The following is a 25,154-nucleotide window of genomic DNA, read 5'->3' as shown; positions in this document are numbered from 1 at the left end:
GCAAAGTTCTCTTTGCATTGAGAGATGAGATGTGTGACATTGTGTGTTAATATCAGTAACAGAACGACTTAATATTTGTGAGGTTTTTTTAATAAGCTTTTCTTTTCTGTGCATAGTATGGTGATTATGAAGGTAGATTACTGTCCATCCGAGATCGAGAAACAGTACAGTGTTAACTGGCTCAGTATGTGTTAATTTGATTATCTGACTGCCAATCATTATATATAACTGAATAAATATGACTGTTGTTGTGAGTTTCATGATTTCTACGAGTTTCATTATCTATAAAATAGAGTAGCAGTATTATTACATCTTCTTCTTGTAGCATCAAATTTAAGATGCATAAAAATATTTGCAGTTTATCTGCCAAATGATTTTATAATGATATTTTATAATGGATCAGTGCTGTTTTATCAGAAAGACTGCAACATTTTAAAGAAAGAAGAAATAGGGATGCCTGGGTGGCTCATTCAGTTAAATGTCTGCCTTTAGCTCAGGTCATGATCCCAGAGTCCTCAGATCTTAGTGGGGAGCCTGCTTCTCCCTCTGCCTGCCTCTCTCTCTGACAAATAAATAAATAAAATCTTTTTTAAAAATATGAAAGAAGAAATCAAAGTAACATGCGGTCATGGAGTGGCTTCTGTAGATTTCCAATCTTCTGTAATATTAAGGGTACTTAACCAGATAACTTTGAAAACCCTAGACTAAGGAAATAATTTCCTACTTGTTTAAGCAGGTAGATTAGAGCAGAGCCCAGCATTAAGGGATCAGATGTTCTAGTATATAGGTCATGCAAGGCAAGGAACCTGTTTGAGACTGCATAATTAGTCCATTAGAATACTACTTGTCTTATTAAAAAAGTGATAATTACATTGTGTTATATTCTGACTATACAAAAACCAGGCTACCATTTCCCGAACAGTGCCTGATTTCTCTGTTGCAGTTGGCAATTTTGAACCTAAATATTTGTATTTCTTCTGACATTTCTGACACTTTTTCTTCAGATCTGAAATGGTAGTTTAAAGTAGATGAAGAGCTAATGGAAGTAGTATTAGGAAAGAAGATAAAATTCCTTTTCTATTACAATTTCAGAAGAAACCCCCAAGTGTTCCTGAGGGGGGAAATGTCTTTTTTTGACCTTTTCTTTTTGTTGTTTCTCTTCCAAAAGTCTCTCCTTTACTTCCTCCTAACTGGTTTCATCATAGCTTAAAAATCCTTGAAATGCTTTCCCTGTCATCAAACACAGTTACATTGGTTTCACTAATATCATTGCAGTAACAAATCTGGAAATGAAACATGACCATAAAAAGTAGGATGGATAAGGAGGTGTGGAGTACCTTTACACTGAAATAGTACACAGCAGCGAAAATTAGTGAATCTAGTATGTGATGAGCAATGAGCCATAGAAATATATATACAGAGTGTTCCATTCATGAAATTTTATAAAGAAGCAAAATAAATTATACTTTGTGCTTAAGTGGAAGATAATGGGAAACAAGGATATGGTAAATAAAATTCAGGAATGTAGTAAGTTCAGAGAGGAGGAAACAGGAAAAGATAAGTTTGCAAAAGGGATACAGAGTTCTTTCATAACCCCACTTGCTGCTCCAAAAAGCCATCTTTGCATTGTTCCTGGGTCCAGCTCCGGGTTCATTGTAACCAACTCTGCCGCACACCTCCACCACCACAGACTCTGGCAGCTTTATCACCATAGTCCTCCAACTCTTGCTTTCTTTTTAACCCAGAGCTTCAGATCACCAGTGTGCCAGGTCATGTCCGAGACAACTGTAGACACCAGCTCCGAGATCACCACCAAGGATTTAGAGGAGAATTGTGGAGGAGGCAGAGAATAGAAGAGATGCACCTGCTAATGGGAAGGCTCATGAGGAAAATGGGGGGCAGGAGGCCAAGAAGGAAGATGAAGAAGATGTAAAATGGTGCAGCAGGAAGAGGAGGGGAATAGGAAGGCGATAGAGAGGGAGATAAGGAGGCTTAGGCAGTTATGAACACAGGTTTCAGAAGATGATGAGGATGGCAAAGTTCACACTAAGAAACAGAAGACCTATGAGGATTTCTGGGCAGTGAAAAAGGAAAAGTTAAACCTAACAGCATTTAAACATTTCCCCCCTCAGGACATTTGGGGGTTTCTTCTGAAATTGTAATAGAAAAGGGATTTTATCCTATTCACCACGCCCCTATTTCCCATCTCAGACTCTAAACGTGGTCACTTTCAAGTGGAGAGTCCCACCCACCCATGCCCCACCTGGGCAGTGCCACCTACAAACGACACACGCACTCTCCACCAATGCAAAACCACAACAGGAATCTACAACAGGGAAGAAAAAAAGAACCAAAACTTCCAAGGCCCTGCTTTTTTTCTTAAAAGTATTTTTAAAGGAGACATGGTATTTTATATTTATATTTTTGTACATATTGTTAGGGGTCAGCCATTTTTAGTAATCTCAGATAACAAAACTAGCCTTGTGAGCATTCTCTGCCCCACTTCTGACTTTACTTGTGGTATGGCCATGTTCATTATAATCTCAAAGAAGAAAATAAAACCATTAAAAAAAAAAGCAAAACAGCAGTAAAAAAATCTTATTCCAAGCATTCCAATAATTTTTTGGTGTGTATGTACGTAGCTGTACTATGAGTAGTTGGTTTCTATGAGATGGTTGAAAAGGCCAAAGGTAAACGTTTTCTTTTTTTCCCTTTTTTGCCTGTGAAGTTTCTGTTTATTTTCTTTGGCCTGTTTGATGTATGTGTAGAACAATGTTGTCCAACGAGAAACCAGAATTTTATTTTGCTGAGTTTCTCTAACAACAAAAAAAGTTATTTCATGTATTGTATTTCTTAAACTGGATTATATTTACACAATTGTTTGCTGTTATTTTGATATATTCCTCATCAGTTTTAAGTATTAGTGTATCTGTGATGAAATTTTAAAACATTTTGATATAGGAATGGAATGTGTAACTGTGTACTTATATATATGTGACTGTATAAACTTGGAGAAAGATGTGGGATAGGCACACCAGAATTTTAACGTGTTCTACATAGAGGGAGTATAGGAACTTGTGAAGATGTATGTACAAAGGGGAAACTGATAGGTAACCAATGAAAGTCTTGTTAAAAGTATAGTTCTTGGGGTGCCTGGGAGGCTGGGTCTGTTGGGTGGCTGCCTTTGGCTCAGGTCGTGATCCCAGAGTCCTAGGGTTGAGCCCCATGTCAGGCTCCCTGCTTGGTAGGGGGTCTGCTCCCTCTCCCTCTGCCTGCCACTCTGCCTGCTTGTGCTCTCTTTCTGTCAAATAAAAAATTAAATTTAAAAAAAAGTATAGTTCTTGTTAAAGTATAAAGTTCTTGTTAAAAGTATAAAATACATCTGTTATTTACATGTATATTTGTTAAAGGATGGTTTTAAAAATGCTAAGAATTATTATCATAAGATAGTAGGCTTTCAGGTGTTTTCACTTTGTATTTTTATGTCCTGCTTGAATTTTTTACTTAAAATCCATTTTGTCTTGGGACGCCTGGGTGGCTCAGTTGGTTGGACGACTGCCTTCGGCTCAGGTCACGGTCCCGGAGTCCCGGGATCGAGTCCCACATCGGGCTCCCAGCTCCACGGGGAGTCTGCTTCTCTCTCTGACCGTCTCCTCACTCATGTTCTCTCTCACTGTCTCTCTCTCAAAAAAAAAAAAAAAACAAAAACAAAAACAAAATCCATTTTGTCTAATATGATTGATATGTCTGCTTTCTTTTGGCTACTATTTGCATGGAATGTCTTTTTCCATACTTCACTTTCAGCCAATACAGATCCTTAAATCTGAAATGACTCTCTTATAGACAACATAGCTGGATGATGTTTATACATTCTGCTACTATATATCTTTTGATTGGGGAGTTTAATGCATTTATATCTAAAATAATTATTGTTAGGGAAGGACTTACTGTTATCATTTTGTTAATTGTTTTCGGTTTGTCCTGTGTCTTTTTTATCCCTCTTTTCCTCTCTTACTGTCTTCCTTTGTGCTTCAGTAATTTTATTTTTTGTAGTCATGTTTTGATTTCTTTCACATTTACTTTTGTGTATCTAATATCAGTATCTTTGTGGTTATCACGAGGCTTACATAAATCATCTTGTGGTTATAACCATCTGTATTAAGCTGACAACTACTTAATTTCAGTTGCTTAGAAATTCTTAACACTTTTACTTCTCTCCCCTCGCATTTTATGTTATTGATGTCATGAATGTGTCTTTTTATATTCTTCATCTATTAACATGTTTTAGTAGTTATAGTTTCTTATACTTCTGTCTTTTAACTTCTATACCCAGAATTAAAAGTGATTTATGCACACCATTACAGTTTTATAATATTCTGTGTTTGTCTAGGTACTTAAGAGTGAGCTTTATACTTTTATTTGCTTTTTTTTTTAAGTAATCTCTACACCCGAGAATCACATGCTCCACCAACTGAGCCAGCCAGGCACCCCCTCATACCCTTTAATATTACTATTTAGCGTCCTTTCATTTCAACTTGAAGCATTCCTTTAACATTCCTTATAAGGCAGCTCTAGCAGTGATGAAGTCCCTCAGCTTTTGTTTTTCTGGGAAAGTCTATTTCTCCTTCATTTTTTGACGGATGTTAAAAATATATTAGTTCTTGATTGGCATTTTCTTTTTGGCATGTTGAATATATTATCCCACTCCCTTCTGGTCTGCAAAGCATCTGCTGAGTCTTAGGGTTTTCCATATACATGACAAGCTGCTTTTCTCTTGCTGTTTTCAAAATTCTCTTTGTCTTTGAGTTTTGAAATTTGATTATACAGTTGACCCTTGAAGAATATGGACTTTACAGGTAAATGTATGCACAGATTTTTAAAAATATAAATACAGTACCATACTGTTCATGTATTCTGTCTTCCTTATAATTTTCTTTAAGATTTATTTATTTACCTTAGCGAGCGAGAGAGAGAGTGCACAAACGGGGAGAGGGAGAGAGAGAACACCAAGCAGATTTCCCACCGAGTGCAGAGCCCAAATTACGGGCTCAATCTCACCATTCCAAGAGCATTACCTGAGCCAAAATCAAGAGTCAGATGCTCAACTGACTGAGCCACCCAGGCATCTGTCTTCCTTATAATTTTCTTAATAACATTTCTTTTCTCTAGTTTATTGTAAGAATATAGTATATAATATAGATAACATACAACATATGTGTTAATCCTCTGTTTATGTTATCAGTAATGCTTCTGGTCAATAGTGGGCTATTAAGTTTAAAGGAGAATCAAAAATTATACACAGATTTTTTTTAAAAGATTTTATTTATTTATTTTGTAAGAGAGAGAGTGAGAGCGAGCACAGGCAGACAGAGTGGAAGGCAGAGTCAAGTCAGAGGGAGAAGCAGGCTCCCTGCGGAGCAAGGAGCCCGATGTGGGACTCGATCCCAGGATGCTGGGATCATGACCTGAGCCGAAGGCAGCTGCTCAACCAACTGAGCCACCCAGGCGTCCCTATACACAGATTTTTATTTTTTACTGTATTTTGAAAAGATGGAATCAGCGCTCCCAGTCCCCATGTTGTTCAAGGCTCAACTATGATGTATCTCACTGTGGATTTCTGTGGATTCATCCTAGTTGAAGTCTATAGGGATTCTTGAATCTGCTATCCATTTCCTTTCCTCAACTTGGGAAGTTTTTAGCCATTATTTCTTTAAATAAGTTCTCTGCCCCCTTCTCTTTCCTTTTTTCTCAAGGACTCCCATAATGTATACATTGGTCCACATTATGGTATTCTGTAAGTCCCTTAGGCTTTCTTCACTCTTTTTTTTCATTGTTCTTTCTGTTCTCTGACTGCATAATTTTAAGTGTCTTTCTTTGAATTCATTGATTATTCTACTTGAGCAAGGCAGCTGTTGAATCCCTCCAGTGAATTTTTCAGTTCAATTATTGTGTTCTTTAGTCCCAAAGTTTCTGTTTGGTTCTCTTTTCATATATATAATTTCTGTCTCTGTTTGTGCATGATTTTCTTGAGCATGTACAGCGTCTTTATGGTGGTTATTTTGAATTATTTTTAAAATTATTTTTATTAACATATAATGTATTATTTGCCCCAGGGGTACAGTCTGTGAATAATCAGGCTTACACATTTCACAGCACTCACCATAGTACATACCCTCCCCAATGTCCATAACACAACCATCCCCTCCCTCCTCCCCACCCACAAGGAACCCTCAGTTTGTTTTGTGAGATTAAGAGTCTCTTATCTTTGTCTCCCTCCTGATACCATCTTTTTTCATTTTTTCCTTCCCTAGCCCCCAAACTCCCTGCCCTTCCTCTCAAATTCCTCATATCAGAGAGATCATATGATAATTGTCTTTCTTTGATTGACTTATTTCGCTCTGCATAATACCCTCTAGTTCCATCCATGTCATTGCAAATGGCAAGATTTATTTTGAACTATTTTCAGGTAAGTCATATCCTTCCACTTCTTTAGCTCAATTTCTGGAGATTTATTTTGCTCCTGTGTTTGAGCCATGCTTATTTTTTATATGTATCATAACTTTATGTTAAGATCTATGCATTTCAGATGACAACCACTTTTTACAGTCTTTATGGACTGGCTTCATATAGAAGACTCTTGCCAATAAGCCTGGTGAGAGATTCTGGAGACCTCTGAAACCTTTTGTTGGAGGAATACGACTTCTCTGAGATGATGTGTGCAATTTCTTAGAGAGTCTTGCCAGTTTCTTTTATAGGAGTGTATTGCACACTGTGGTATATGTTTTTGTAATGCAAGTTGTCTGGTTCTATAACAGCAAGCTATCCTCTCTCCCTTGTTCTCAATGGCCGAGAGGCATCCCAAATACGCTCGCTCCCCATTGGTGCCCTAAGGTAAGACAAATACCAGTCCATCAGACAGCCACAGCATGCTCCTTGGTCAACAGGGATTCTGCTTCTCTCTCTGACCCTCCCCCTTCTCATGTTCTCTCATTCTCTCTCTCAAATAAATAATAAATAAAACCTTTTTTAAAGATAAGAAAAGAAACAAGGATACCAAGTAAAACAACTAGAATTATTGGGGCACCTGGGTGGCTCAGTGGGTTAAAGCCTCTGCCTTCAGCTCGGGTCGTGATCTCAAGAGTCCTGGGATCGAGCCCCATGCTGGGTTCTCTGCTCAGCAGGGAGCCTGTTTCCTCCTCTCTCTGCCTGCCTCTCTGCCTACTTGTGATATCTGTCTGTCAAATAAAAAAATAAATAAAATCTTAAAAAAAAAACTAGAATTATTAAGAATTCAGTGGCATGGGGCATCTGGGTAGCTTAGGTCATGATCTCAGGGTCCTGGGATCAAGCCCTGCATCAGACTCCCTGCTCAGTAGGGTGTCTGCTCCTTCCTCTCCCTCAGCCTACCACTCTGCCTACTTGCTCGCTCTCACTCTCTCTCTCTGTCAAATAAATAAAATCTTTTTAAAAAATCAGTGGCAGTCAGGGCGCCTGGGTGGCTCAGTGGGTTAAGCCGCTGCCTTCGGCTCAGGTCATGATCTCAGGGTCCTGGGATCGAGGCCCGCATCGGGCTCTCTGCTCAGCAGGGAGCCTGCTTCCTCCTCTCTCTCTGCCTGCCTCTCTGCCTACTTGTGATCTCTCTCTGTCAAATAAATAAAAAAAAAAAAAAACCTTTAAAAAAAAAAAAATCAGTGGCAGTCAAATATCAAGTAACAAAATTGAAAGTTTCTACTATAAGCAGGAAACTATTAGGGGGAAAAGTTAATTTGCTACACACAGTTGCAATATAAAATACCTAAAGAAAAAATAATAAGCTAATAGAAATTCTATTAAGAAAATAAAATATGTTTTTTATTTCATTTATTTGTTTCTTCATTTTTAGTGATGGTGATTTATCGAAGCATTCATGGGGAAATAAGGAGGACAAAATCAGCTACGCAGGCAGCCTCATGCAAGAACAGAAACTTGGAAATTGTTCACAGTCCAAAGCAGCTCTTAAGCCTGGCATATCTTGTCACCCCCTCAGCTGTGGGCATCTGTTGCTCCCTTCTCTAGTGCTTCCCAAATGGTCACTCAACTTCTTGGCTGTATTTATACTCCTAGTACTACTGACTACCTTTTTCCCCCCGTTACCCTCTTTGCTTGCCTTTGGCCTTTGGGGGCCTCATATCATGAGCATGCAGAACCACAAAGCAGCAAAAAGCCATGAAGCATCAACAGTGGGCCAACAAGCATGAAGCAACAGGAGCCACAATGTAGCAGGATCCATGAGGAACAGAAACCATGAGGGAAAGTCCTGAATCTGAGATCCACAAAGCAGCAGAAGGCTTGAACAGACAAGATCCATGAGGCAGAAGAAGTGATATGACTGTAAGAGCCACAAGGTAGCAAGGCAACAGGAATTGAAGAGGTGCAGGTACAAGGCAAGCAGAAACTACAACACAGAGAAGCCCTGGATTAACTGGAACTGAAGCCCCAGAAGCCAGGAAGCTGCAGAGAACAGGAAGCTCAGAAAATATATTGCTTTTGAAAGAAACTTTTTAAAAGACTTAGATTAGTGAAAGAATTGCCCTGAACCTGCATGTAAACACTCAAATTTAGAGCCATTCAATTCTTTCTAAAACTACACCCAAAACAATATTCCAAAGTATAGTTTTCTCATAGATTTGCTAGAATGTTATATTTCAAATGGAAGAAAAAAGAAAAACCACAACAATTTTGAGAACTACATGATAGGGGGAGAATTTGCTTATTGGCCTTTAAAAAATATTTCTTGTTATGGAAAAATATAATGAACACTCATGTACATACCACCAGCACCAATAATTATGTTTATAAGCAATTTGGTTTTACCTCTACCCCCACCCACTTCTCCCAACCCCTTATTGTTTTGAAGAAAATCCAACACATTTCACTCATACATATTTCAGTGTCTCTTAAAGTTAAGAATTCTTTTTAAAAAATAAAGTTCATCACTATATTCTCACACATACATAATTAACAGTAAATTATTAATATCAAATAGTCAGTCCTCCCTTTCTCAGTCCAAAATCCATTAGTTGGATCTGGTAGAAAAGGGTGAAAGGGACAGGGCTGATGATGACCCAGCTCAATGCAGGATCAGTGCCCATGTAAAGACGACATCTGAGTAGGAAGAAGGGGAGAAGGAATCCCAGGTTGGTGACTGAATGGATAAGGCCACTGTTGCTATGGGAGGTCGAAGCAGCATAGGTCAAAAGGTCAGTCACTTAGAGGAGAACTTTCCAAATAAACAAACATATTGGAGATAGTGGGAGCCAGATTTTTCAAGGAATGAGAAGGGAGTTACAAATATGAAAAAGAGGAAAACTAGAACAAACCCTATAATGTATTGGAATTGGAGGTTTTGGTATGAACACATGGTTTCTACCATGTATATATGGGTACATGTATATATATACATATATTACCTCTTGAACTAGTGCTACCCACCCCCACCTAGAGTAATGAGCTTGAGCACCCAGATCTTAGTTTCTCAATATCATTCTCTACTCATAGAGAAATGGCTATCTCTAGAACTTGACCATGAAAAGCACAAGATGAGCTTAGAACATCTTGTGTCAGTAAAGAAGGTGGTGTTCAAGGAGTATAGGGTATACTCCAAGAGAATCCAGCTTGAAGGGACCCTCACTAATCTCACCTGGGACCATTTGTAATAATGATAATAATGGATTATGGTACACTGAGCAAAATAAGAACCCATGAGCCTATGTTAGTATAGATAAATGTAATTTATTTATATTATATCATTATATTATACCAATTTTAACACTTTTCTATACAGCAGAATTCAAACTAATAAATGTAGAAAGGAAGAGAAACTTCAAAAAAATCACAATTTGACAATCACTGTGGTAGTAATTTTTTTAGGCAAGAATCATCAATGGATCACCAATATGAAACAGAAGAATGGCTCAGCAACCTGAAGTGGAAACAGGAACCAATCAAGGTGAACATGAGAGAGAAAAAAATAATAATTATAAGTGAAAATAGACTAAGGGACTCAACCAACATCAAGCATAGTAACAGTCACATTATAGGGATCTCAGAAGGAGAAGAGAGGAAAAGGGCCAGAAAATTTATTTGAAGAAATAGCAGCTGAAGGGACATCTGGGTGGCTCAGTTGGTTCGGCAGCTGCCTTCAGCCCAGGTCATGATCCCAGTGTCCTGGGATCGAGTCCCACATCGGGCTCCTTGCTTGGCAGGGAGCCTGCTTCTCCCTCTGCCTCTACCTGTCACTCTGTCTGCCTGTGCTCGCTCTCGCTCCTCTCTCTCTGACAAATAAATAAAAAAAAAAATCTTAAAAAAAAAATAGCAGCTGAAGACTTCCCAAATCTGGGAAAGGAAACAGAAATCCAGATCCAGGAGGCACAAAAGGCCAATAAAATCAACCCAAGGAGGCTCACACCAAGATACACAGTAATTAAAATTGCAAAAAAAAAAAAAAAGTGATGGAGAATTTTTAAGGCAGCAAGAGAAAAGAAGACACTTACATACAAGGGAAACCCCAGAAGGTGATCTGTTGATTTTTCAACAGAAACTTTGCAGGCTAGAAGGGAGTGGTGTGATATAATTTAAGTACTGAAAGAAAATATACCTTCAGCCAAAGATATTCTATCCAATAAGACTATCATTCAGAATAGAAGCAGAGGTAAAGAGTTTCCCAGACAAACGTTAAACGAATTCATGATCACTAAACCAGCCCTACAGGAAATGTTAAAAGGGATTCTTTGAGTGGAAAGGAAAGACCATAAGCCGGAATAAGAAAAGTAGGAAGCACAAAAAAAGTAAAATTAAGTATATCTATAGATATCAGTCAAGGGATTCACAAAATAAAAGAATGTAAAATATGACACCATATACCTAAAATAGGGGAGGGCATAGAGTAAAGAATGGGTTCAAACTTAAGCAACATCAACTTAATATAGACTGCTATATGCATAAGATGTTATATGTAAACCCAATGGTACCCACAAATCAAAAACTGGTAATAGATACATAAAAATAAAGAGAAAGGAATCCAAGTATATCACTAAAGAAAGCCAACAAACCATGAGAAAAGAGAGCAAGAGAAGAAAGGAACAGATAACTACAAAAACAACCATAAAACAAGTAACAAACAGGGAATAAGAATATTCCTATCAATAATTACTTTGACTGTAAAGGGACCGAACACTCCCATAAAAAAAATAGGATGAGGGAATGGATTAAAAATTAAAGTGGAGGAACGCCTGGGTGGCTCAGTTGGTTAAGCAGCTGCCTTTGGCTCAGGTCATGATCCCAGCGTCCTGGGATCAAGTCCCACATCGGGCTCCTTGCTCCGCAGGGAGCCTGCTTCTCCCTCTGACTCTGCCTTCCACTCTGTCTGCCTGTGCTCGCTCTCACTCTCTCTCTCTTACAAATAAATAAATAAAATCTTTAAAAAAAAATTAAAGTGGATGTTGTTTATTTGAAATAACTTAAAGACAGACATTATCTTGAGATCTTTGGTCTTTATGATGTGTAGTTTGCATACTGAGCATCTGGTTTTGTGGAAAGACATATTCTTCCACTACAATTTGTAAACTTAGATGCCAGCATTGAACACATCATAATGGCTCTATCACCTCATGTGTGTCAGTACTAAGCATTTAACCTCTTTCATTTGATGCCTGTTCTCTTAATGATAACTGTAAAATTATGTTCTTGTGAGGTGTCATTTCCCATTATATTCTTTTATTGGATGGTAATTATTACATAGAATGTCATCTTTTTGTGTTGTAGAATCTATTTATTTTTCTTTTACTTAATAAAATATTTTCTCTGTCTCCATACCAAAAAAAAAAAAAAAAACAAGACCCATTTATATGCTGCCTATAAAAGACTCATTTCAGACCTAAAGACATGATGTGGATTGATACTGAAAAGATGGCAAAGCATTTATTTACCATGCAAATGGAAGAGAAAATTGGGGTAGCAATATTTAGGTTGGACAAAATAGACTTTTTTGGCCCCACTCTCCTGGACAAAATGATTTTAATCTGAAGACGAGAGGTGCCTGCATGGTTCAGTCAGGTAAGTGTCTGACTTTGGCTCAGGTCATGATCTCAGGGTCCTGGGATGGAGCCCCACATCAGGCTACCTGCTCAGCAGGGAGCCTACTTCTTCCTCTCCCTCTGCTGTTCCCCCTGCTTGTATTCTCTGTCTCATAAATAAGTAAAATCTTAAAAAAAAAAAAACTATAACATGAGACAAAGGATACTACAGAATCATAAAAGGATCCAAAGGGGCACGTGTACCCGAATGTTTATAGCAGCAATGTCCACAATAGCCAAACTATGGAAAGAACCTAGATGTCCATCAACAGATGAATGGATCAAGAAGATGTGGTATATATACACAATGGAATACTATGCAGCCATCAAAAGAAATGAAATCTTGCCATTTGCAACAACATGGATGGAACTAGAGCGTATCATGCTTAGCGAAATAAGTCAAGCAGAGAAAGACAACTATCATATGATCTCCCTGATATGAGGAAGTGGTGATGCAACATGGGGGCTTAAGTGGGTAGGAGAAGAATAAATGAAACAAGATGGGATTGGGAGGGAGACAAACCATAAGTGACTCTTAATCTCACAAAACAAACTGAGGGTTGCTGGGGGGAGGGGGTTTGGGAGAAGGGGGTGGGATTATGGACACTGGGGAGGGTATGTGCTTGGTGAGTGCTGTGAAGTGTGTAAACCTGGTGATTCACAGACCTGTACCCCTGGGGATAAAAACATATGTTTATAAAAAATAAAAAAATTAAAAAAAAAAGGATCAATCCAACAAGAAGATATAACAATTGTAAATATCCATGTGCTCAACATGGGAGCACCAAAATACTTAAAGCAGCTAATAGCAAATATAAAGGGAATAATTGGTAGTAATATAATAATAGGAGACTTTAACACCCCACTTATATCAAAGGATAGATCATCCAAACAGAAAATCAAAAAGGAAATGGTGGCTTTGAATGATACATGGTAACAGATATCTTCTTACATCTCAGGCTGTTTCATGTGTGTTCAGAGTGGTCTGGTAGATACCCAGCTCAATTCAGGGATCCGGTTAAAATAGGGTCCCCTACTCCTCAACCATCTTGGCCCCTTCCCAGAAAGATTTTTCATGCTTATGGATTGGAAGAACAAATCTTGCTAAAATGTCTATACTACCCAAATAATCCTAGAACAAATAATCCTAAAATTTGTATACTCTGAATAGCCAAAGCAGTCTTGAGAAAGAAGAACAAAATTGGAAGTGTCACAATCCCAGATATCAAGATGTACTAAAAACCTGTAGTAATGGGGGCGCCTGGGTGGCACAGTGGGTTAAAGCCTCTGCCTTCTGCTCAGGTCATGATCCCAGGGTCCTGGGATCGAGTCCCGCATTGGGTTTTCTGCTCGGCAGAGAGCCCTCTTCCCTTCTCTCTCTGCCTGCCTCTCTGCCTACTTGTGATCTCTGTCAAATAAATAAATAAAAATTTAAAAAAAAACCCTGTAGTAATGAAAATACCGTGGTACTGGCACAAAAAGAGACACATAAGTTAAAGGAACAGAATAGAGAACCTCATACTAAACCCATGATTATGTGGTCAATTAATCTTTGACAAAGAAAGCAAGAATATGCAATAGGAAAAAAACACATCTCTTCAACAAATGGTCTTGGGAAAACCAGACAGCTACATAGAAAAGAATGAAACTGGACCACTTTCTTATATCATACACAAAGATAAATTAAAAATGGATTAAATACTAACTGTGAGACCTGAAATCATTAAAATCCTAGAAGAGAGCACAGTCTATCAGTCATAGAAACATTTTTCTAGATATGTTGCTTGAGTCAATGGACACAAAAGCAAAAATAAATTATTGGGACTACATCAAAATGAAAGGTTTCTGCACAGCAAAGGAAGCCATCAACACAACTAAGCTACAACTTACTGAATGGGAGAAGATATTTGCAAATGATATATCCAATAAAGGGTTACTATCCAAAATATATAAGGAATTTATACAACTCACCAACAAAAAACCAAATAATCCAATTTAAAAATGGGCAGAAGACACGAACAGACATTTCTCCAAAGAAAATATACAAATTGTTAAACAGACACATGAAAAGATATTCAACATCACTCATCAACAGGGCAATGCAAATCAAACCACAATATCACCTCACATCTGTCAGAATGTCTAAAATAAAAAAATATGAGAAACAACAAGTGTTGGTGAAGATGTAGAGAAAAAGGAATACTTGTACACTGTTGGTGGGAATGCAGACTGGTGAAACCACCATGGAAAACAGTATGGAGTTTCCTCAAAAAATTAAAAATAGAATTGCCATATCATTCAGTAATTCCACTACTGGGTATTTATTTACCCAAAGAACATGAAAGCACTAATTCAAAAAGATATATGCACCACTATGTTAATTAGAGCAATAGCCAATTATGGAAACAGTCTAAGTGGTCATCAATAAATGAATGGATAAAGAAGAGGTTATGTCTATATATAATGGAATGTTTCTCAGCCACAAAAAAGAATGAAATCTTGCCATTTGCAATGACATGGTTGGATCTGAAGGGTATAAGGCTAAGTGAAATAAGTCAGTCAGAGGAAGACAAATACCATATGATTTCACTCACATGTGGAATTAAAGAAACAAAACAAATAAAGAAAAAAAAAGATAAACCAAAAAACAGAAAACAAACTGTTGGTTAACAGAGGAGAGGCAGGTGGGGAGATTGGTGAAATAGGTGAAGGGATTGGAAGTACCCTTACCATGATGGGCCCTGAGTTGTATAGAATTGTTGAATCACCGTATTGTACACATGAAACTAATAATGTAACACTGTATGTTAACTATACTGGAATTTTAAAAAATAATCTATAGAGATACATATCTAAATTTTCACTTTCAGAATTGATATGGTGAATTATATTAACAGACTTTGTAACATTCATACTTTAGTTCCTAGATTAGGCTTTTCTTGATTATTTTAGTGGATACAGTAAATCGAACCTCAGAATCAATACACTTTCTTTTTTAAAATATTTTATTTATTTATTTGTCAGAGGGAGAGAGAGAAAGGGAGCAAAAGCAGGGGGAATGGCAGGCTGGGAGAGAAGCAGGTTCCCCACTGAGCAAGAAGCCTGATGTGGGACTTGATCCCAAGACTTTGATTCATGAGTTGAGCCAAAGACAGATGCCTAACAGACTGAGCCACCCAGGCATCCCTAGATTGTAAACTCCTTACAGGCAGATTCCTGTATTCAGTTTTCCCTGACTTCCTCATGCATCTACATACTAGATACTCCTCATGTCCTCATTTTGAAAAGTAACAAGGTCAGTCCAAACACGACCCAACATGTACATTTAGTGTTCCTTACAGATTTTTCTAGAATCGTATTTATACATTATTTGTATAGATTTTCTGCTAGCACAATAAATTTGTTTATATCAAAATTCATCAGTTGTCTCTGTGCCCAAGCCACAAGACTGCAGTTGTTCATCCCGCAGGAACTCAGCTTCAACATCATAAACAAAATTTGGATCATCATTCTAATTTTTCTCGAAAAGTTCATCCATTACGCTCTTTCTTTTGGCATGTTCTTTGTCATCTAGTTTGTTCAAGTCTTCCACAAGATCAATGGTTGTTTCTTGTTGAAGTTGTTCCACTGTTTTTGCCAGAATTTGCCCCCACAAGTAACCTTGTTAAAAAACAAAGGCGGGGCGCCTGGGTGGCTCAGCGGGTTAAAGCCTCTGCCTTCAGCTCGGGTCATGATTCCAGGGTCCTGGGATCGAGCCCCACATCGGGCTCTCTGCTCGGAGGGGAGCCTGCCTCCCCCTCTCTCTCTGCCTGTCTCTCTGCCTACTTGTGATCTATGTCTGTCAAATAAATAAATAAAATCTTAAAAAAAAAAAGAATAACTTCTCTAGCTGTCTCAGGGATACTTGTTCCAGGTCATTCTTGTGTTCTGGATTATTCTTTAATTGTTCAGCAGCTCTGCTGAAATCTGAAAACTTGGAAAAGTTTCAGACTGGCATGATGCATTGGTGACTTGTCCCCTATTTCATTCTCAAAGATGAAGATAATAGCTGGAGGCTGGAACCTAATTCCACATTTCTTGGCAGTGCACATCATTGCCACATACACATTCACATTCTTCTGGGTAAATCAGAGGAAGTCTGATGAAAATGTGTTAGTCACGCAATGACTTTCTGCTGGATGTGGAGGTGGAGACAGGGAGCTCCCCGATCCAGCTCACAGGACTGAGCCTAGGGTTCAGGCATTACTAATATATTTCAATTATATTTGCCAGTGTATCATTTAGAGATGCATTTGACAGAATAGCAAGTAAACCCTCCGCACTAGCTTAAATACATATATTTTGGTCAAATAAATTATCAGTGTTTACCTATTATGACTTAATTGCTCAACATGGGAGGTTTCATGTTACATTTCTATTCTCATACCAATTTTAATTTCCCCAAATTAGAATTAATGTATTTTAATATGCTTGATTTCTCGGTGTACAAACATTTATTCATTCCCAAGTTTTCAATAGAACACATCAGGAATTCTATCAATTTAATCTTCTTCTTCAATACAAGCCTCTGCTACGAGTTTGACTGTGTTATTTCTAGGCTGGCTGGATAGTGGTTAACCTAGGTTTGCCTTTCTCTGTCATTGAACAGATCTTATTAGCATTTCAGGTGGGCTGAATCTCCAGTTCGCGGGGGTCCATATTGTCTTCTTTTTCACTTACTTACTTTACAGAATTTGGCCTTCAGTAATTCCTGGAAAAGCATTAACAGAACATTTTGAGAACTTGCCTTCCTTGAAAATATCTCTATTCTAAATCATCCCTGAGTTTTGTTTGACACGTATCCAATTTTAGTTTAGAAATCATTATTTCAGAAGTTTGGCAGCATTGCTCCATTGCCTTCCAGTTTTCAGTGTTGTTCTCTTTTCTTTAGAAATCTGAGCCATTTTTATTTTTCTCCCTTTGAATATGACCTGTTGTTTGCTTTCCAAAATCTTTAGGAATCTGTTTTTCTCTCCAATATTTTTTTCTCTTTCCAAATTTTTATTTAGATTCTAGTTAACATACAGGGTAATGTTAGTTTCAAGTGTAGAATTTAGTCATTTATCACTTATATACAACAGCCGGTGCTTATCACAAGTGCCTTCCTTAATACCCATCAACCTGTTTAACCCATCCCCCTGCCTACCTCCCCTCCAAACAAACTATCAGATTGCTCTCTATAGTTGAGAGTCTGTTTCTTGCTTTGCCTCTTTCTTTCCCTCTACCATGTTCATTTGTTTTTTTTCTTAAATTCCACATATGAGTGAAATATATAATGGAATATTACTCAGCCATAAAAAAGAATGAAACCTTGCCATTTGCAATGACATGGATGGAGTTAGAGAGTATTATTCTCTCCAATATTTAAAATTTATATATTGGCATATTTTAGTTCAATTACATTAAACAAATGAGCCTTTTAGTCTGCAAATGGGTGTGACAAACTATTTTGTATTAACTTTTTTGATATTATTCTCCTCTCCATGTTTATACTTCTTTCTCCTAGGGATATCTGTTATTCAGATACTCACCATCAGAAAAGTTTTGCTATTTTTCTGGTGTTTCTAAGTTATTTTCCCTTCTTTCAGTTTCTTAGAGGTTGCTCTGTATTACCTTCCACCCACTCTGCTGAGTACTTTATCTCTTCTGTCATGGTCCTAATTCCCAAAAGGTCCTTTTAGTCTTCTATCATTCATTTTAATAGCATCCTACCCTTGCCTATGCATGCAATAATTTCATATCTCATCAACAATATTACTTACAAATTGTAGAACTTTATTCTACTTCCTTAATATGCTTTGTTTTTTCCATGTTACTATGCCTCCCTTGTTCCCATCTGTTTGTCTTTGTGTTTTTCTTTCAAGATTGAATAGTTCTTCAGGTGCCTACTGGTCTTTGGCTGATCCATATTAAAGGATGAGGCCTTTATTTATTTAATTAATTATTTCATTTACTTTTTTCAGAGAAAGAGAGAGAGAGAGGAAGAGGATGAGAGAAAACCCCAAGCAGGCTCCACACTCAGTGCAGAGCCAAATGCCAGCCAGGCTCAACATGGGGCTCAATCTCATAACACTTAGATCATGACCTGAGCTAAAGCCAAGAGTTGGACACTTAACTGACTGAGCCACCCAGGTGCCCCAAAGGATGAGGCCTTTAAAAATCATGCATGATAGGGCATGAAGAGTACCAGGTGGGCCTTCCAATTAGGATTATTATGTAAGCCTTGCCATATCATTAGGGTAACCCCAACTGTTAATATAATTAAAAATTCCTTTTTCTTGGATTATGCAGTTTCTGCAGAGAAGAAAATGTATTTTGTTGCATTGGGAGGAAATATTCAATGAGAAAATTGATGCACTTAGAAAATTAAATCACGGGACTGAAATCTCACATTGGAAAACAACCAGGATAAATTTTAAATGAGTCTACAGTTAGACCCACAGTTGTTGAATATTTTGTACTTAAAAAACTGTTGAATGAATGGTGCCTGTTTGTAAAGAGACTATTTGGAGATTTTTGTCTTAAAACTGACAAAGTAGATTCTTAAGGTTTGAATGTCATGGCTGATGAAGAGATAGGGGCTGAAAGCTGGAAAACAAGCAGCCAGGAATGCACTTATGTTCGCCAGTTGCAGGCTTTGGGTGACAAAGCAAGTCCTACAGAGTGATAAGATGGAGGATAGAAAATAAAAGGAAACAAAGGAGCTCACCGGAAGCAGGACAGTGTGAGTGGCAGTGGTCTCTGAGGAAGCTCTGAGAGAGAGAGATAGGCGTGGTGACGGTATTTGACTCTTTGCCTATGTCTTTGCAGGAAGAGCACTATGAAGCCACTGGCCCAACCCATTGGTCCCAAACACAAAATATCTAGGAAGGTAAAGAGGAATGCATACAGTGAGCTTATGGATGAATCGGATTTTTCTGTAGCACACAGTCCAAACTGCATTTTTGTGATGTTTATAGTAGTCTTTGGGTGAGTCACTTTCACTGGCACGATAATATTTATCAGGAGATGAAGATTCCAACAGAGGCAACAGGAGGGCTGAACAAATCTAGGAGCTTTTTTTTTTTTTTGAAGATTTTATTTATTTATTTCACAGGCAGGCAGAGAGAGAGAGGGGGAAGCAGGCTCCCCGATGAGCAGAGAGCCCGATGCGGGACTCGATTTCAGGACCCCAGGATCATGACCTGAGCTGAAGGCAGCGGCTTAACCCACTGAGCCATTCAGGCACCCCTAGGAGCTTTTGGTTTGAGTTCTGCCCACCCGGAATTATTAGGACTAACAGTGATAGCCTGGAAGCCACTCAAAAGCCAGGTGGTGCATAGAGAAACCCCTTGGGCCACCCTCTGAGTATAAAAGGTAATCTTGCAAATTTAGGTTCTCCCAGGGAATAGTCTAAATAAAAAGCTGCCAGTGCCTGAGGGATTCCCCTAGAGAAAAGGACTAGAAAGTTGGCTGAGGCCAACTGGTTGATGATTAGATCTGTAGGTCTCCAAGTATGTTTACTGAACGAAGTCGATATATAAAAATAAAGGAATAAGACATTCCCAACTATAGTCTGGAAGAGGAGGAGAATCCCCATTACCAACTCATAAGAAGCCATCATGTCAATCCCCAGGAGTTTCAGAGCTAGATAATCTAGAGAGAAAGAATATGTATATTACTTTCCTAAGCCCGACAAATTCGATATTAACAAATTTCACCTTTACTCATATTTGCAAAATCCTATATTATTGGATATACAAATACTGATTCAAACTACTCTGAAAGAGTGAACTGGTTCTCTTCCAAGTATACAAACCTCTCTGAAAATAAAATTGCATATATTTTTGAGTTTGGGGCCATGTTAATGTTCTACATTTTCCAAAAATAAAATTTAATAAAAATCACCGAGGATGGGAAGGGATAAAAAACTAGAAATGAAGCAAATAAACCCAGTTGTCTTTCAATGACTGTCATAACCACAATGAAGAAAAAATAATAACGAACAAACAAAAACTCTGAATATAATATTTGAATACATTCCCTCAGTCCTGGGCAATGTAGAAGATAGAGAAATGCAAACTAAGTGCAAACAAATCCTGAACTCTTTTTAGTGGTTTTGTTATCTATGGTAGCATGGATGAAGCTATTCAAAAACTATTTTAAATGTTTTACTACACTAGGGGCACCTGGGTGGCTCAGTTGGTCAAGTGTCCGACTCTTGACTTTAGCTCAGGTCATGATCTCAGGGTTGTGAGATCAAGCCCCACATTGGGCTCCATACTCTGCTTATCCCTGTCCTTCTGCTCCTCCCCCCACTCTCTCTCTCACATAAAAAAAATCTTTTTAAAAATGTTTTACTGAGGGGCACCTGGGCTGCTCAGTGGGTTAAGCCTCTGCCTTCAGCTCAGGTCATGATCTCAGGATCCTGGGATCGAGCCCCACATTGGGTTCTTGGCTCAGCAGGAAGCCTGCTTCCCCTTCTTTCTGCCTGCCTCTCTGCCTACTTGTGATCTCTTTCTCTGTCAAATAAATAAATAAAACCTAAGAAAAACAGAAATAAAATTAAAATAAAAATCTTAAAAAAAATGTTTTACTGCATTTAAAAAAATAAAAAGCAAATGTTTTACTGCACTGAGCAAAGGAATAAATGTGTTGATTTATTCAACAGATAGCATTCTCACTAAACAAGAGACATGGAAATATTCAATAAGAAAGGCAAAAATGGGGCGCCTGGGTGGTTCAGTGGGTTAAGCCTCTGCCTTCGGCTCAGGACATGATCTCAGGGTCTTGGGATCGAGCTCCATATCAGGGTCACTGCTCAGCAGGGAGCCTGCTTCTCCCTTTCTCTCTCTCTGCCTGCTTCTCTGCCTACTTATGATCTCTGTCTGTCAAATAAATAAATAAAACCTTAAAAAAAAAAAAGAAAGGCAAAAATGTACCCTGCCAAGTTTAATTAAAGCCCTTTTTATGCTAAATAGTCCTGGGCTGGAAAACAAATGATAAGCATAAACTCTGGGAGTCGAGATCTGGGGGAGGTATCACCAGCTCTTACATTTGTGTCACATATATAGAGTCCAGGGAGAAAACCACTGTTCTAAGTATGTACTTCACATATTCTAACTTATTACTTTCTCTCTAAAAAATAGAGATGTTACTATCATCGCCCATTTTCAAATCAGAAAAAATTAATAAAATCATCTAAAATCACCCCCACAGAACCTCGGAATCCAGGCATGGTGTCTCCAAATCTCCTACTCTCAACTCCTATGCTACATCTAACCACAGAGGCTTCTCAGAAGAGAAGGAAGTAAACAAGTGTCTTATCTACAGATTCTCAACCCCAAATCTCAGAAGTCAGGAGACACCTCACCTTGCTTTGTGGATATGTACAGTAGGCACCTTTGTGATTCTGAGGAGGGAGCTGAAGTAGTTGAAGGGAGAGGGGAATCCATTCCCACTGCAGTTATGAAAGAAAGAAAGAGAGAGAGAGAGGGGAAGGAAGGAAGGAGCGATGGAAGAAAGAAAGAGAGGAAGGAAGGAAATGGGAGGGGAGGGGAAAAGGGGGATGGAATGAGGAGAGAAGAGACAAGGGAAAAAAGAGAAAGAAACCAATAGGGAAGGGAGAAAGGGTGAGAAAGAAGGAGGCGGGCAGGCAGGCAAACCTGGTAGCATTCTCAGTGGCAATAATGACTTTCCAAGGGTTCAGGAATAATGGCACGTTGGGAAAGCCTCCATTTCCTGTGTCCAGCCCCAAGCACATGGTGCTGAAGGGACCCCACACTCTAATTCAGAGGTGTCTTTGATGAATATCAGATGCTGGCAGCTCAGATTTGAGGCCTTATGTGTTTTCTGTTGAGCCTCATGTCCATTATTAAATAAAACTATTGCTCTTTTAGGTCCATTTCCCTGGAGCAGAGCCTCAGATGGGGAAGCTTCCATAGTGTTCTAGTGAGAGAGAACTCCCAGGAGAGAGGTGGGAGGGAGGCAGGTAGGGCAAGGGAAAGAGGCTAAGCAAGGATATGGTCTTGTCCAGATTCCCCGGGGGGCCTGGTACACACCCGGCAGCATAATTAGTGTCTCACCAAGGCAACAGGCTGGGCTCGCAGACTCCATTTCAGTCATCGTTGGCCATTGGCCATTCAGGAAACATTGTAAGGGGGGTTGCATTGCATCTAAGGGTAATTCTGAGAGGGGTGCCGGTGTGAGGCTTTAACAGCCAACACTCAAAGGCTCTGGGGTATGGGTACACCAGCCATGTTGAAGGGGTCCCCACTTCAATCTGGCGTTAAAGAGTGTGGAATCATGAACACCAAAGCAGACTCTGTGATAAGCCCCTAGATTCCAGTGTGTTATGATGACTAAGCAAAGTTATTAGAAACAAGTCTAGTGTGGAGAAAAAAGACTAGGTATGAGATAATGAAACTAATATGGAATAAGAACATGGACAGCCAAATATTTAGGATCCAGGCCTCCTTTGCCAAAAAAGAGCACTGTATGTAAGGGCAAGAAAGGAGAAGTGAGTTGGTCATTGAGGAGGAAATAGCAGGAAGTCAAATAGGGAGAAAAGGCAGCCCCAAGGTAAGGAAGGTTTTCCCTTCTTTAGGCATTGGCCTTTAGCCAGGTGGGGAGAAGCACGGTGGCAACCTTCACATGGTTCCTGCCAGTACCAACAACTGATGCTGAAAATAATCCAATATTCAATGGGTTCTTTGCTGGTCTCTTTTCTGGGCCCTGCCCTTGTATGGCACGTTTTCTTGTATTCCTCTGTCACACCAAGGACAGGGTAGGGTCAGACCTGAGCGTGTGGGAGGGAATTAACCTGAATTAGAGCCCAAACTCCGGATTTCCTGTCTAAATGTCATGGCCCATTTATGACTCTGGCTCAGCACTGATGATGCAGTCAATGGGTGGCTTTATGTCCATTATTGATTCTGGGAAATAAATTCAGGAATATATCTCTCCTTAAGAGACTGAGAGTCAAAAATTAACATTCCTTTCCTGGGACCTAGGAAGAACCTGAGAAGAATATGGTTTATGCCTTTTCCTTGCACCACCCAAAGGGATGGCTCTCTATGAACGTTCTTCTTTTATTTATTTATTTATTTACTTACTTACTTACTTATTTATTTACCATCATACTATAGTTAGGTGAGTTAAAGACTTATCATAGGTAGAACACAAGCCCAAGGTTTTTTCTCCCAGATGTATTGACATGACATAGAGTTGGCCAACAGAGTACTGAATTCAGGACAGAAGTGGAGCAAATCCAGGTTGGCATGAACAGAAAGACACAGTGAGGCACATTTTTTCTTTTTTAAACAGTGGAGCTCAGTGGTGATCTCCTGAACAAACAGATAGGAAGACAGTCAATGAGCATTGATTGAGTGCCTGAATTATGAACGTTCTTCTGAAGCCAGCCTTGACCAACGAGAAAACAAGAAAAAATGAACCTGTGGCCTCTATGTCCATGCTTAAAGCCAGACACGTATGTTATTTTATTTATTCCTCATAATATCCCTGTGGTCCCCAATTTTAAAGAAAGTGTTTAAAAGGTTTCAAGGGAAAAAAGGAATATTCTGGCAAGTTAATAGTAAGAAAGGCTGGCCAGGAATTTTCTGGAAGCCAAGAACAAAAATGAAAGGAAGGGAAAGAGAATAACTCTAAATACAGTACAAACATAAGACATATTATTAGTGTCTTCCTGAGGATCTACACATTTCTCTAGAATCTTCAGATTGAATATAGCACTCCATCCTTCCCAGGCAAGAAGCATATTAGGATTCCAAGATAAAGCTCTAACACTGAAAGTCACTTTTTCTAACATTTTCTAAGAGGAGGAAAAAGAAAGAAAAACTCACCAAGTAGACCTTTGATATCTGGACGGTGAGCCTGTCACCACGAGTGTATGTGCCTGAGAGTGTAAGAAAGCACCTGACCCCAAATTTAAGGTTACAGACACCATGATCTCATTTCCCACCAGTGTAGCAATTATAATGTTACTGGTAGCAAGGACAGTGTCTGCAAGGGGAATCGATAATATCCCTGAGGAACTGCCGGCCCCAGTAAAAAGACAAATAAATAACATGAGCAATAGTTGGGTGAGAAAAATCCAGAGACCAATTGTACCTTGTAGGGAAACTGTGATATTGTCTTGAGGATGGTGCAGAGGGGATTTGCATGGCTTGAATGCAGAACCTGAGAGATAAAGGATTAGTGACAAACGCCCATGTCCCCATGCTCACATTTTCACTTACCAGTGTCTCCTCCTCGGACTTCAAAACTGATTCACCACATCCCTCCAGCTGTGCTAGTGTAGGTTCATTGCCTGACCAATTGAGGCAAACTTGACTTTTCACCAGCCAGGGATTCCCTTTGCCTGTTAGCCCTATGGGGATGTCTTATTTTCCCACTACTGAAGAAAGTGATTGCTTGTTAAAGTCCAGCTCTTGAGGTAAATGACTGATGTCTAAGTGATATACTGAATTTGGACCAATAGATTCCATTATCCACCAGGTATTTATCTCAATAATTAGTATGGAGCAGGAGTTGGCACACTTCTCCTGTAAAGGGTCTCTGTCACAACTATTCAACTCTGCCACTACAGTGGGACAGCAGCCACAGACAAAATGTATACAAGGTACTGTAGCAGTATTCCAATAAAACTTTATTTCTGGGCAAAAAAATTGAATCTTGTAACTTTCAACTGTCCATAAATATTGTTCATCTTTCTTTTTTCAATCATTTAAAAATGTAATAACCACTATTCTAACCTCATTAGCTGTACAAAACAAGTGGTGGGCCAGATTTGGCCTGGGCCCATAGTTTTTTGATGCCTGCTATCAATGAATAATCAAAGAGTCAAAATTCTTTCCCTAGTGGACATTTTATTTGACCAGACACATAGAATAGTTGGAATATAAAAACCATAGAATTGCCCATGTGATAAGAAGTGACAAGAACAAAAAGAAGAGGGTTTTTTGAGAACCACTGGTAGGTGATCATGACTTAAATATGGGTAAA

The 25,154-nt window shown here is 38.8% G+C and overlaps 1 long non-coding RNA gene and 2 pseudogenes across 1 annotated transcript; 1 reads left to right on the top strand and 2 right to left on the bottom strand.

The window, feature by feature from the left end:
- The first annotated feature begins 1,793 nt into the window (after window positions 1-1,793).
- On the top strand, window positions 1,794-23,787 carry LOC116580337. Its single transcript, XR_004281603.1, has 3 exons — window positions 1,794-1,929; window positions 22,935-22,937; window positions 23,776-23,787. It is a non-coding gene; the product is annotated as an uncharacterized LOC116580337 (long non-coding RNA).
- On the bottom strand, window positions 15,523-16,213 carry LOC116580336 (annotated as a pseudogene).
- On the bottom strand, window positions 18,655-19,752 carry LOC116580334 (annotated as a pseudogene).
- Window positions 23,788-25,154: the final 1,367 nt, after the last annotated feature.

Source organism: Mustela erminea, chromosome 19 (assembly GCF_009829155.1).
Source record: "Mustela erminea isolate mMusErm1 chromosome 19, mMusErm1.Pri, whole genome shotgun sequence".
Taxonomy (NCBI): Eukaryota; Metazoa; Chordata; class Mammalia; order Carnivora; family Mustelidae; genus Mustela; species Mustela erminea.
This window is presented reverse-complemented; position numbering and strand designations above follow the sequence as displayed.